The following is a 14,656-nucleotide window of genomic DNA, read 5'->3' on the forward strand; positions in this document are numbered from 1 at the left end:
GTGATTGACATCATGAGCATCGATCCACGCAATTGGGATCGATGACATGCATCAACCATGTCAGCGAGCCTGACCACCCGATCCCGTTAGTCGCATCTTACGACAAGCATAGTCACCTTTTACGGTAAAGCATGGGTTGCTGAAGACCTATTCTATCCCGGAATCTTCACGGGTCCTACGCAATTGGGACACGATGACATGCATCAACCAAGTCAGTGAGCCTGACCACCCGATCCCGTTAGTCGCCTCTTACGACAAGCATAGTCGCCTTTTGCAGCAATCATGGGTTGCTGTAGACCTATTCTAACCCGGATCTTCATAGGTCGACTGGCTGTGACTAGTGTAGGAAGGCTCAAGTGGCTTATTTTGTGGTTCCCCACTTAGGCTTAGAGTGACTGTAAAATAACAAATGTCTATAGGACTAGTTGTTCACTTTCATTGGCCATGTTTAAACAGTATGGTGCTTATATCAAGCCTTACGCTTGTTCTCAATGCATATCTCAATGGATCGAGTGGTCATGCTTGGTGACGAGGTTGACACCCTGGCGTTATTTCATTGCTCTCATCAATGGATTGTCTGTTCCAAACTAGATTGTTTAGTTGCCACCTTTGTATAGCTGGATTATTGCTTGGTGCGGCATGTGGTAACTAACAAACATTTACTTGTCATAAAAATGTTGTGCACGACGAACTTATCCTTTCCCCAAACACATAGTGTAATCACTGATTGTTAGTGATCCATTCATAATATAATTTTCATCACAATTTTATCGTGGCCGTTTTCATTATCATTATAATCATATCCTATTTCTCGCAATCGCTTAACAAAGATCTGAGAACATCCCATTACTGGTAACGTCAAAACGACCTTTCATCCAACCAATCAGAGCGTCGCTTACCAGATCATGAAAGTGACAGTCGGAATGTGTTTTCTAATCATGCAGCCTCAAAATATTTAACTGTGGGTATTCCGAACGACAGTTACGGGTTTAATGATTATATCCATACAATCTAGACCTTCTATAAGCCATTCCAGAATGGTCTTTTTATCAGTTTAAAAATTTGTAATCGAGAATACGTCAAAATATGTTTCGAAGCGTAGTCGCCAGTTTGAAACTAGTGTCGTAAAGCTCGAGAAAGCTGCCTTCTGATTGGCTAATGTCGATTTCTTGTCAGTCATTTCATTGGTCGGTCAAAGTTCGCGAAAGGCCGTTTTGACGTGACCCGTAATGGGATGTTCTCAGATCTTTGTTTAGCGGTAGCAAAAACTAAGATCTGATTTTAATGAGATTGGGCTGTTTTGAATTTACATTAGTCATGTGTCATCCCAATAGAGAAATACAGCGTGGAATTGCCAGTTAGTTAACCCATGTATCTTCATTAATCAACCCCGCTACTTGCAGCTCACAAGTGCATTCCGAGAGTGAGTGAGTGAGTGAGTGAGTGAGTAGGGTTTAATAATTTAACGCCGCTTTTAGCAATATTCCAGCAATATCATGACGGTGGACACCAGAAATGGGCTTCACACATTCATTCAGAGAGAGTGGAATGAATAATAACCGTGCTGAAATAGCATCTATAATAAAAGTTATGATACGCAAACAAGCGATATGACAGAGTAGCCCTAGTTGCTCAGATGAATTGTCTTGAGCGGTGATATAAATTTGAGCGATGCAAGGTTACAGCTGCGCGTACAAAGAGGCGAATTCCGTTGAATATTGCCAGTAGTTTGATGAGACACATGTACACGGTAATGAAAAGGTTATTACACGAGCTGCGTTGAAGGCGGATATGAACAACCCATGGAGAACCTAACTGTTATGTATCTCCTCTCGTGTATACTCTCTTTACACGTGCCATACACTCTTGATCGTGACTATACCCGTGCTAAGACCAACATGACATATAAAACTGTCACGCCGTTATGTAACTGGAGCGCTGTTCAAAGCGGCCGAATACCAACTCACCCACTTCGCGTATGGACAGTTTCACATCATTCAAAGTTCCATGAACATATCAGCTTTCATCATGCAGCTCTACACTGTGAAACACAAAGATTTGCACAGGCTCACAATACGTTCATTGTTTTCTCATGTAAGATCATTCAGTTCAAGTATAATGTCAAATGCCTTTTCTATAAATCTGCACAACGACACAACATTACGCTGAAAACATATCCGACATATGGCATGGAATTGTTTTGCAGCGACCCTAAGTAAATATATAAACATATATGAGAACTCATTAGGCACCAACCTCAACGTTTCTATCAATCGGTTAATTTGTGTAAGTTAGTTTACCCAATGTAATTTTATACGCCTTGTTCAGAAGGTTCACGTGACTAGTACACCCCAACACACTCAATGAACTGAAATGGGTCAACTTGTCTTCCACTGAGGTTTTAAATGAAATGCTAATATATCGAACTCTTAATGTCACATGAAGTTTTGAAATCACATTCTTATAATTATTCTTATTATGGTATTCTTATAATTACCATCGTTTCCTATTTCAGTTCTGTAAAGGTGAGCTTGTTGACATAGCAAGTTTTGTTTTTTTTGTTCGTTTGTTGTTTAACGCCGCACTCTGCAATATTCCAGCTATATGACGGTGGTCTGTAAATAATCGAGTCTGGACAAGACAATCCAGGACTGACATCATGAGCATAGATCAAAGTGTTAATGTCGGCAGTGCTTTTCAGAAACGCTCTCTTGAAGAGATTTGACAGGGATATCATCAGATATTGACGTCTTTGTTATCCTCAATATTCTCGACATATATCATATAGGAAGTCAATAGGCGCGGAAGCAGTTGAAAGTTACAATAACGATGACACCATGTCACGAATAAGAAATATTCACATAAATCAGGACCTAAAGGTTTAAAAAATATTTCAAATTTAAGCATAATCGACAAAAATGACGTCCGTTGCAATTTCTTATTTTGACCTGTACCATGTAACAGTTCGTGTTTTTAGGTGAACAATTGACTTGCCTTTGCATGTGTTTGTGACAGGTGCCAATGGTGGAGTAGGATACCCTCCACGTAACCACCACTATTTCGTAGTGGTTCATAAACACATGCTCATGACAGTCGGAATCGTACAATGTACTCTGCTCTCAGCGGCAATTTCTTATGATAATGGAAATGGTTTTGACGTTTATATTTACACATGGAATACACAACAAATTTAGAGACAGCATGCTATCACATACCGAATTCACTGGTCTCTTTGTTTCAACTGAACCTCTACTGGGTAAATAAGTGGTAATGAATTGCCGGTTAACCATTATTGACATATCATTATGGATATACCTGAACTTATGAAGAAGTTTGTGCCAGTCCGAGCAGGAATTCCGCCTGAACTGCCTGAAGCTTCTCCGAAACTGTGACCACCATGTTCCATGAAAGAACTAATGCACGTCACCAGTTGTGAGATTGATATGATACATGTAATATCGCCAACAACACCCGTATCAAATAACCATCGAATAACCATTTCTTGTTTGTTTCATTTGAGCCACCATCAAACATAGGTACCGTACTCTACAAAAAAGCCCCCTGTCGCTCTCAAAATTAGAAATAGGGGGTTCATAATAGAATTTATTTTGGTGCCCGTCAGTTTAGTAAGTGACAGCAGCAATAACTAACAGATCCTAGAATTAATGACAGTGCACTCATGAATGTTTAGAATATTGTCACTGTTGAATGTCTTGAAAGAGGCCTCTCGCCTTTCTTGAATCCACAATTCGGTGTTTCAAAATAGATATCCAAACAGCACGTTGAAATATTAGAAACAAATCAGTTTCGAAATGGCCTCGCATCGCCTTCTTGTCACTCTTCCGCTAGCCTTTCAGAATTTGTTCCATTCAGAAACTTCTCGAAGTATCAGGACATGTTCACGTATACAACAAGGGCGGATAACTCTATAAAATATTCAGGAAAGTTCCAATTGCTACTGTTGACTGCGGTTCCAATCAGGCCAAGACAGAACTTGATATATTATACAAGACGTTTAATCATTTGCCGCTACACATAACAATACACATAAAGAAACAGATCGGCAAGAAGGGAGCACAATTGGGGCCCATGGGGATGTCTACCTATTGTCAGTAATCCTCCTAATTTAATAGTTTCAGAGCAGACACTTGGGCGTATATACTATTTACATCACTGTTTATTAGATCTACAGCGAACTCTTAAAGACTTATTATGAACACATTTTCAGACTTAAGTGTCAAGAAGAAGTTCCATCTGGATATGATTACTTTTATATGATCCTAGCTTGAGATGTATGCCCGAAAAGTTCGCCTTTTTAATGTAACACGGATACATGAAATACAAGAACATACCAGACTAACAAATATGGCTTTCAGTGATGAAGTATTTACTGACTACGTTTCACAAAAGTTCGAGGAAAAGGGTTGTACGGCCGACACATGCATACTTATAATGCAGCTGTACACTAAAGTAGCATAAAGCTGTTGTACTTGAGAGGTGTTCTTTGAAGGTGTACATTACATGTGTCTATTGAACGTGTCCATTGCAGGTGCATATTGCATGTGTCCTTTGCCATTGTACATTGCAGGTGTGCATTGAACGTGTTCGTCGCCGTTGTACATTGCAGGTGTCCATTGCAGTTGTACTTTACAGCTGAACATTGCAGGTGTACCAGGGTTGGCTGAAAAGTACTGAGCCTAACAATGATGTACTGTGTTAATGGAGTTGATTGCTTATTATTTCTCAACATGATCACCTCCGAGGTCCACACAGTTCTGCCAACAATGCTGTAGTGCCTGTATCCCTGTGTTAAAAGTCGTCCACAGCAGAAATGACGTCATCATAATTTGCATAATGCTTACCAGACCGTTCCTTGACAAATCTGGTGTTCAAAGTTCAAAAAGTTCAAAGCAACAGTCACGCGTTACAACTATACCGACAACAGAGCGGTGGAACATCACACCTTGAGTGAGTTATCCACGACCTTTAGCCTTGTTAGTGTCATGCAGTATCTCAGGATAAGCCTAATATTGACAAGTAATGCTCTGATTATTCGGGAGAGAGTCCACCTGTGGGAGTTCGTTGGAATCCCAGAAGACTGAATGAAGCCATCACTGAGGGAACAGACTGTCATTTTCTGAGGAGACAGGAGTTTTTAGTCAGTGACAGTGATGAACCAAGACAGGTGTACATGTTCACTTCCTCTTGCCCAGTAGTCTATTAATAAGGTAACTAGGTGTCTAAACTGCTGTACTGTGCCAACGAATAATAACAAACACATATTTACAATACCCGTGAAACGTATACAGTAAACAACGAAGGCATATTCAGTAGATGTTGACCGAAGCTGTCAGAGTGTCAAGGGAGACAACTCGATTATTGTCTGACAAATACACATCTTTTCACACAAAGGGTATTTTGAAAAATATCGAACAGGTAAATTAAAGCATATTACTTCAAATAATCTAGTGTGGAATCGAAATATGATCAGAACTTAACGTACACCCTATCGGATGATTAATATCAGTTATATGTGAAGTAATATTGTGAAGAACTAAGCACACAATAACCGCGTCCGGTAAACTTTCTAATTAGACAATCAACGTCGAACAAGTGAGGCTCCAGAATTTTCCGACCGAAAGAGCGAAGATATCAGAATAAAACCTGTATCTCGAAATCGAATTCGAATATAAACGGGCATTGCCGAATACAAAAAAATAAGTCGCGTCACCATATGGTTGTGGTTATGTTATACAACCTGTGGTTTCTGAGAGACATGGCATTTAGGCCGAAAAGGGAGCACGATGGAAGGAAAATGTGTTTTGTTTGGGTTTTCATTAAATAAAAAAAATAAAAAGATAAAACAATGTCCTAATCCAGGGATCATCTGCATCAACAGGGCGGGTAATTTGAGATTGCGAGAACCACGGGAATGGATCCTCGGGTTGTAGGTTTGCCGAAATGCGATCCCTGGTATATATAGAGGCTGTAGCTGAAATGTAGCTGAATCGCTTTAGAAAGCTGACACCTGCTGCCTCAAGAACTCAAGTATCCTTCACTCAGGTGGGGGGCGGTCGGGTAGCCTAGTGGTTAAAGCGTTAGCTCGTCACGCTGAAGACCCGGGTTCGATTCCCGACATGGGTACAATGTGTGAAGCCCATTGCTGGTGTCCCCCGCCGTGATATTGCTGGAATATTGCTAAAAGCGGCGGAAAACCAAACTCACTCACTCACTCAGGTGGTCAAGGCTTCTCCGGACGCGGCGTTCTTTGGAGCGGTCACCTTGCAGCAGAGAGGTATCGTATAGGAGTAAAAGGTATGGATTCAGTCAGATGGAAATTATGACGCCGCTTTTAACAGTATTCCGGTTATATCGCGGCGTATCAGCTGAATGTGGGAGGAAAGCTCGAAGTGATGCAGGTTTCAGACGTTTTCCACTTCGGTGAAACCCACGAGCACGGGTATGGTGCTGACAAACCTTGAAACATAACCGGGATTCGAATCCACAATCATAGGTTTCTGGTGTGCCCAAGGGACGCAACTCTGCACAGCGAATAGTAGTAGTGGTTGCGTGTAAAGGACGATTCAAATATGACCTTAAAGCAAGCAACAATTTGTGATATGTCGCTACTCACCGCCCGGCAATCCATAGAAGCGCCTCTAAAATATGGCATATACGTTTGTGTTAGAACGTGTAAATATTGTATGGTACAATTTATTTAGTATGTAAGTACTTATTAAAGGTCACAACGATGAAAAAGGGAATTAAACAACTGTTACAACTACACGATGTTGTAGCCTGGCGGCGTTCGCTTCCCACGCAGATGTAGGTTGGAATCCCAAAACACAATATGCAACACGTGTGTTTGTTTTTCATTTGAACTTGCTGCTCCTCTGTTACAGATTCCGGGTGAGAAAACGTCCCCAGCAACATGTGCGTCTTCATAGAGAGAGAGAGAGAGAGAGAGAGAGAGAGAGAGAGAGAGAGAGAGAGAGAGAGAGAGAGAGGCGGGGTTGGTGTAGGCCAAGAGTTAATGCGTTGGCTCGCCACGCCCTAGGAATCCTATCTCGACATCGCTGGAACAGTTCAATAACCAACCACACTCGCCAACCATACCACACAAAAACTATAACACCATCGTTTTATGCAAGGACAGTTTGACATCTCCATTGTTCTTGCTGCATGTCTGTTATAACGTCTTATGTTGTGTTGGTGTAGTTGATGTCGTACCCCACGCTGCTATCTGGACACCAGTAGTTATGCCGTGCAATCAGATTGACATTTGAGTAACGTTAGGTTTGGCGGTGTGTCTCCGATAGCGAGATCAAGTTCCATTAATACCAATGTATTATTGAAACGACAATCACACCTCGCCTGACCATCAGAATACTTAATTGATGATCTGTGTCACTGGGTCATGACTGCTTCTTATGTTATGGCAGATGGATGCACTATTATTGTAGCTTAGCTAAACGTATTCACTATTTGAAACTATATTGAAATAATGACACCATATTGATAATAGAATGATTTAATGAGTGTAGTCAGCACATTATGGACTGTAAATATTCGAGTCCGGACAAGACAACCAACGGTTGACAGCATGATCAAACATTCATCCCGTCGGGGTACGATGACATGCAATCAGCCACATTACACACTGTAGGTGAGGTGAAAAGGAATTCGATTTTACGTTGCGTTCAAGATTTTTGCGCTTATTTAGCGATATGCATGCACGGGTGTGTTTGTATGTGTTTGTTTGTGATGTGCGTATGTGTGATGTGCGTATGTGTGCGTATGTGTTTGTGTGTGTGTGCGTGCGTGCGTATGTATGTGTGTGTTTGTGCGTGAGTATGTGTGTGTGTGTGTGTGTGTGTGTGTGTGTGTGTGTGTGTGTGTGTGTGTGTGTGTGTGTGTGTGTGTGTGTGTGTGTGTGTGTGTGTGTGTGTGTGTGTGTGTGAGAGTTCTATAGTGCCAGTCCACTTAGATACTGCCATGCTGCAGTTTAACAATAAATCCCACTTAGATACAATATACTGATTCCGAACCGACCAGTCCCTATTTTACCGCTTAATCGAAACACCAGGCAGGGTAACAACAAGTATCACCTTTTAACGTCTTTTGGTATGTAGCGGCCGGGGATCGAACCACCGACCTTCCGCTCTCCGACCTGACACCGGACCTGACCACAGAGGCGGTCTTATACAAGGTAATGAAAGAATAGACTGAGGTCCTATCTGAATCATGTCTCGTTTATGGAGTATGTCAGTCGCACCAGCAGCGTCATATGTCAATAGATCCAAATCTAAATGGCAGATATCTCGACTATCTTCCACAAAACATTCCATTTGTATTTAAACGTAAAACAGTGATGAAAAGTTTATGAATGAATCGTTGAAAATCTGTGATGACACCGTGTGTTTCGTGAAAAGGGGTGACTTTTGGTCTGGGAATAACTATTTCCATAACTATTGATATTGAAAGAAACTATTACGATAACTATTGCTATTGCAAGCAACTATTGCGATAAAAAACGATAGTTTTCAGTGTATCATTTTAAATGGATTTTAGAGTTGAATTAAACCTTGGAAATAAAGTTTCCTTTGAATGTGATAACCATAACAACAAATAAAAAGTAATGTTTGAGATATGACTGATTTGTTTTTTTCTTTACCCTGATAATTTAAGAAAAAGAGCATGTGTAAATTACTACCACTCATGATCGAAAGAAAAACACATTTGAACAGTATTTGACTCAATCGCATGATATGGTAAACAACTAACTGAAATCGATACTATTGATGAGAAACTGATTTAACAATCGATTTAGTGACCATAAGTGCTTACCAGTAGCAATATATCAATATTTCGATTAATCGTGACACCCCTATTCGTGAATAGGGTAGGCGTGTCCTGATCTCCCGTAGCACCCGCCATTCACACTATTTTCATAAAAAAGAAAGTGATTGTTCGTGCCTAACGCCACACCCATCAATACTTCTGCCATACGACAGCGGCATGTAAACAATCGATCCTGTACACAAACAGTCCACTGATTATTATCATGAGCAATGATCTACGTCGTTGTAGTATAACGTTGTAGACCAAGTCAAATGTGTTGGGAGGTGAGGTGAAATAGGGTTTAACGTCGCGTCCAAGATTATTGCACTTATATAGCGACGTGTATGTGTGTGTGTGTGGCTGCCTGTACTAGTCCGGACTTATGCTGATTTGTAGTCCTAGCTCATTGCGATACCATGCCGCAGTTTAACATGAATACCCCACTCAGACACAGTATACTGACTCCGAGCGGACCAGTCCTTGTTTAAGTCCCTTAAGACCTAGTACCAGACAGGGTAACAACAAGTACCATTTTTTAACGTCTTTTGGTATGACGCGGTCGGGGATCGAACACCGGACCTTCCGCTCTCCGGGCGGACGCTCTACCATTAGACCACGGAGGCGGTCTCAATGTGTTGGGAATGAAGACGCATCAGCAGGAATCCAAAATACCAATAATAATATTGATTCACGCAATTTAAAGGTCACATAAATCATATGCATGCTACTAATATCATCATTATCTCAATATGTCCCATCGAAATGGGTACAACGGTGGAAATTGACTGATCACACTAAAATGTTCATGCCCAGCTATCCGGGTGCGAGCTACACGTAGATACAAGAAGAGTAATAGAAAGTCACATGTTGTGGCATGTTCAGCCTACACGTGAGCGGATGCCAAATGAAGGTGACACTGTAAATGTATCACGTATTTCCCCGTAAGGTCATAAAGATCCGTTATTGAACGTCTTAGCCCTAAGTATTAAAGAAGGCAATGCTCAGGTACTTTAATTAGACATCTGGTGACGGCCTTTGAGGAGACTTCTGAAATAGAAGCCGAGTGAGTGAGTGAGTGAGTGAGTGAGTGAGTGGTAGGATGGTATTCATGGTCCACTGAACATCACCCAGGGGCATATGTACGGAAGCCTTTAAGGGCATTTTTTTTCTTGGAAATTCAAAATACTAAGTTGAAATTTCAAGATACTAAGTTGAAATTTCAGGTTATAATCTGAAAATTTCAAGTTATAATCTGAAAATTTCAACTTAGTATGTATCTTGAAATTTCAACATAACATCTGGAAATTTTAAGTTAGTATCTTGAAATTTCATGGGAAAAAGAAAAAATGAAATGGTCCTAAAAGGCTTCCGTACATATGCATTCTTTATGTTATTGAAGCATACATGAGCAGTGTAGTTTAGGCTGTGCACTGTCATACAAAAGTATGAACTACCCACTGTTCGTGTACGTAAAAACTCAATGATGTTTATGGTATAATTGGTTAAGTTATTTACGTTATTTCGGGAGTTTCAGCTGGAACGTCTTTCGTCTACGATCGATAAAACATCCGATCACATGACCACACGGGATTTAAACGTGCTGTCTCGATAATCACCGGTGCGACACTTGGCTAATATGTGTGACAGCTATATTTCACAACCAATTAGGTCAATAGAATATCTTGGGGTGCTTCCTTGATCAATGTCTTCAGGAATCATATTGGATTTATCAGAAGCTTTCCAAGTGATTAGAGCATATACACATCACATGTTCTTTGATGGCCTGGTGAAATATCTACAGTACAAAAAGGGAAACAATGGCAGTCACTGGGTCATTTCGGAAGCTCCCAGAAATGAATTAATCGCCCGTTACAGAGTACATTAGGGACGTCGAGAAGAGATATTTTTGCATTTTAAACGTCAAGAGAAATTAGGTTCGCTTTTTATGAGACTGCTACCCCAATCATAGAAACTCCACAAACTAATAGTTTCAATGAAGAAAAGGAAATTCCAGCTTCAGTTAAAATCAAGTGCATCTTTATGTTTAGAACATTAATTGCCGTTGCAATCTTATATACGTGTATCAATTTTATAACCCTCATTCTATGGAGTTATTTCTGTCTTTATCAATATTCCAGACCGCAGATAAACTGTAAAGTTATCAAAGCAATCATATTCGTTTTTGCGACTTGCAACTGAAACGAAGCGGGTGTGTGTGGGTGGGGGGGGGGGGGGGGGGGGGGGGGGGGGGGGATTGGATTGTCAGCACAACACCTAAATTGTCAGCACAACACCTAAATTCGATGGTGCCCCCAAAGGTAGGGCGTAAGGGAAATCTACTGTCTGCGTTTTTTTTTTGGCTTTCCACTCGCATTAGACTGTCGGCGCACTTTGGAGTAACTGCAGCACTGTTCAAAATTGCGCTAAACCTAACTTTTGCAACAATTTCTTTCTGCTGTATGTTATTTGTTTGTTTGTTTGTTTGTTTGTTGTTTAAAGCCCCACTCAGCAATATTCAAGCTATATGACGGCGGTCTGTAAAGAATCGAGACTGGACCAGACTATCCAGCGATTGACATCATGAGCATCGATCCATCGATACGATGACATGCATCAACCCAGTCAGTGAGACTGACCACCCGATCCCGTTAGTCGCCTCTTATGACAAGCATGGGTTGCATGGGTTGCAGGGTATTGCTGGATGTTGACATGAATGACATAATAATATGCAACGACCACATGAGGTCTAAGTCCATGTGCAGTGTATCCTGCGACACCAATGCGTTTGTCACTAATGTTTCAACTGCCAGTCACATAACTTTAAGTGTAGACTTGTCGCGCCTACATTTCTATCCGGTTGCCCGATCCAATGGAATAGCTTGACTATTGCTGACTACGGCGTAAAATAAAAGGCAAACAAAAAAAGGCTTTCTCTCTGGTTATGAAAATTATTGAGATCTTCGTGAAAACATTTTCGTTCTGGTCAACAAAGCGATCGACGTCTTCGTCGGAAGTTTCTCTATCTGGTCAACAAAGTATAAAAGGTCTACGTGAGTAATAACCGTTACTTCAAGGGAGTTTCAGGTTTTTCCCACGTCACTCGAATACACAATTTTCTTACAACAAATCATTCTTTCGTTAAAAGGAATGCTATAGCCGTGGACGGGCCATTGTTTGAAGTAATTAAGGAAGCCTTTGAGTACAAAGAGACTGGACATTCAATCACAAGATAATGTCAGCGGAACAGAGCGATGATAACACGACCGCGTCGATAGCCATTTTTCAAACGCACGTTTGAATTTTTTTTATCACATACTTTGTGTACCCCTCTGACAAGTGTAAATTGGCACGGCTCCCATGACCGAATGCTATGAACACACAATGCCATTTAGAAAGTGGTCAAATGTAACAAATGTTATATGTTGGATAACACTTTGCTAGTGAAGTACAGTGTCAACGGACTTGTCCTTTAAGTGACTATTCTGCCCGCGAGTATTTACAGGGCTGGGCCACAGGGTCCAAGTTACTACACGTATGTGTTATGATTATATCTTCTAGTGACAATATCAGACCTTCAAAAATTCACAGCAATAACATCAGTAGTTGATATGTTTATTGTATATTTGTTGTTTAAAGCCGCACTCAGCAATATCGAGACTTGACCAGACAATCCAGCGATTGACATCATGAGCATCGATCCATCGATACGATGACATGCATCAAACCAAGTCAGCGAGACTGACCACCCGATCCCGTTAGTCGCCCTCTTACGACAAGCATAGTCGCCTTTTTCGGCAGTGAGTGAGTGAGTGAGTGAGTGAGTGAAGAACACTGTAAATGAATGATGACACCAGGTCCTGGCTAGAAGGGTAAGCACATCGTCATAACGGGTTAGAAGCGGAATATATAGACTAAGAGTTTTCCTGTCGTGTTTCCAATTAATAATCTGTCCTAGACGGACATTGGCCAATAAAGGCAGGCACAACGTTACACGTAGATCCATGATGGTATTGTCAAAGTTCTTAAAACATTCTTAAATCAAATCGTCAACATGTTTATCCGAAATACATTTTTGTCTTGCAACTTAGTAAGGTAACTTCATTTCAGTGTCTGGGGAAACTATTACTTTTTAGGCATTGGCGATACAGTTGGGAATGTTTACGTGTATCTTCGAGGAGATATGTTTTTATTATAGCTTTTTATAGCACTCACTGTTAACGAGCCAACACTCACAATCCGGCTACAAACACCCATTGACTGAAAGCCTACACAACCATGGATTCAAACGTTCCTTTCGGGAAAGTTCCAGCCAACAAAGCATGTATTCCTATCCTAGGGTATTAAAAGGGGGTATTCACGTTTGTTGATTCTATTCATCTGTCGTATATCGAGTGAATGAGTGAGTGAGTGAGTATAGTGTTACGCCGATTTTAGCATTATTCCAGCGATATCACGATGGGGGACACCATAAAATGGGATTCACACATTTTCGTTTATCGAATAGACTATACCCATGTCATATAATATATTTAGTTGTCTGATCAACGTACGTAAGTGTTAATAACCACAATAACAATAACAACAACAATAATAATAATAAATTTTATATAATCGTTTATTGATCAGAATTATTGTTCGCATGTTACATTTATTTGTCTTTGAATATTAAAATTGAAAATAAATATTTTGATGTAAACATGCATGTATACGTATGTCTGGGTAATGATAAATTGTATCAGTGTTAGTACATGACATGTTTACTTATAAATGGTGAAAGAGAACCATACAAACATTTTCAAAAGATGAATTTTCATATTATAATCTCACCACTACTGGCTGCCCCGATTGTAATTATCACTTTATGAAATTCAAGCAAGCACACAATGTTGGCTCATACCCTGATTCTATCCGAGTATTGTATAGGGTGTAGCTGAATATCACATTGGCAGGAGAAAACTCACATTATAATGGTAATTCATAGTTTGTTTCATTTGTTTACTTAAGCATTAATTTGGAGGACAAAATGAGACTAGATTTATGAGTCTGATCTTATCCTTTCTTAATTAACGTTGTGTGGGGTAAGGTTAACATGACCCAAATGTATTTTGTGAAAATAGTGAGCAATTGTTCTTCCTGTAAGAGAAGGGCTTGCTCTCTTTATCATTATTTATATGTTCCGTGGTTCGAAATTGCGATAAGGATTTGATTTAGATGACATGTATTTATGCGGGTGATGGGTCAATATATTTCCACCATGAACTATGGATGTGAGATATGGGCCTTTCGTCATCTGTACCGATACGGAAAATGTTGTGAGCGATTATTACAAGTTAATAAACGAAACTCTTTCTGTATGTATTTTGTAAATATATGTATCTGTATGTATATAGAGGTTATCACGCGAGTGTGTTTGGGGATGGTAAATATCCTGCATTAGGAATAAACATTGTATTTAGCGAGCCTTGGCGAGCTAAATACATACTTAGTGTTTATTCCTAATACAGGATATATACCATCCCCAAACACACAAGCGTGGTAACCGCTTTATCATATAATGTCATTCTTTAATTCTGTGCTTCAAAATCGCTTTCCCTCTCTCACAAACATTACCGAAACATTGCGAGTTTTCTTGGAATGCGCGCATTAATAGGGTAAGTTATGCATCAGTCGGACAGTGACAGTAGCCAATATAGTTCCAACTGAAATCTGTCTCTTATACAGTGGCGAAGCAACAAATACGCAAAACAACAATTGTTTTTACGTGCCTTTCGCGGCAATCCATCGGTCTGTCCGCTAGAGTAACTGCCCTTTGTCA

This window comes from Haliotis rufescens, unplaced genomic scaffold (genome assembly GCF_023055435.1).
Source record: "Haliotis rufescens isolate VD_foot unplaced genomic scaffold, xgHalRufe1.0.p SCAF_1, whole genome shotgun sequence".
Lineage (NCBI taxonomy): Eukaryota > Metazoa > Mollusca > Gastropoda > Lepetellida > Haliotidae > Haliotis > Haliotis rufescens.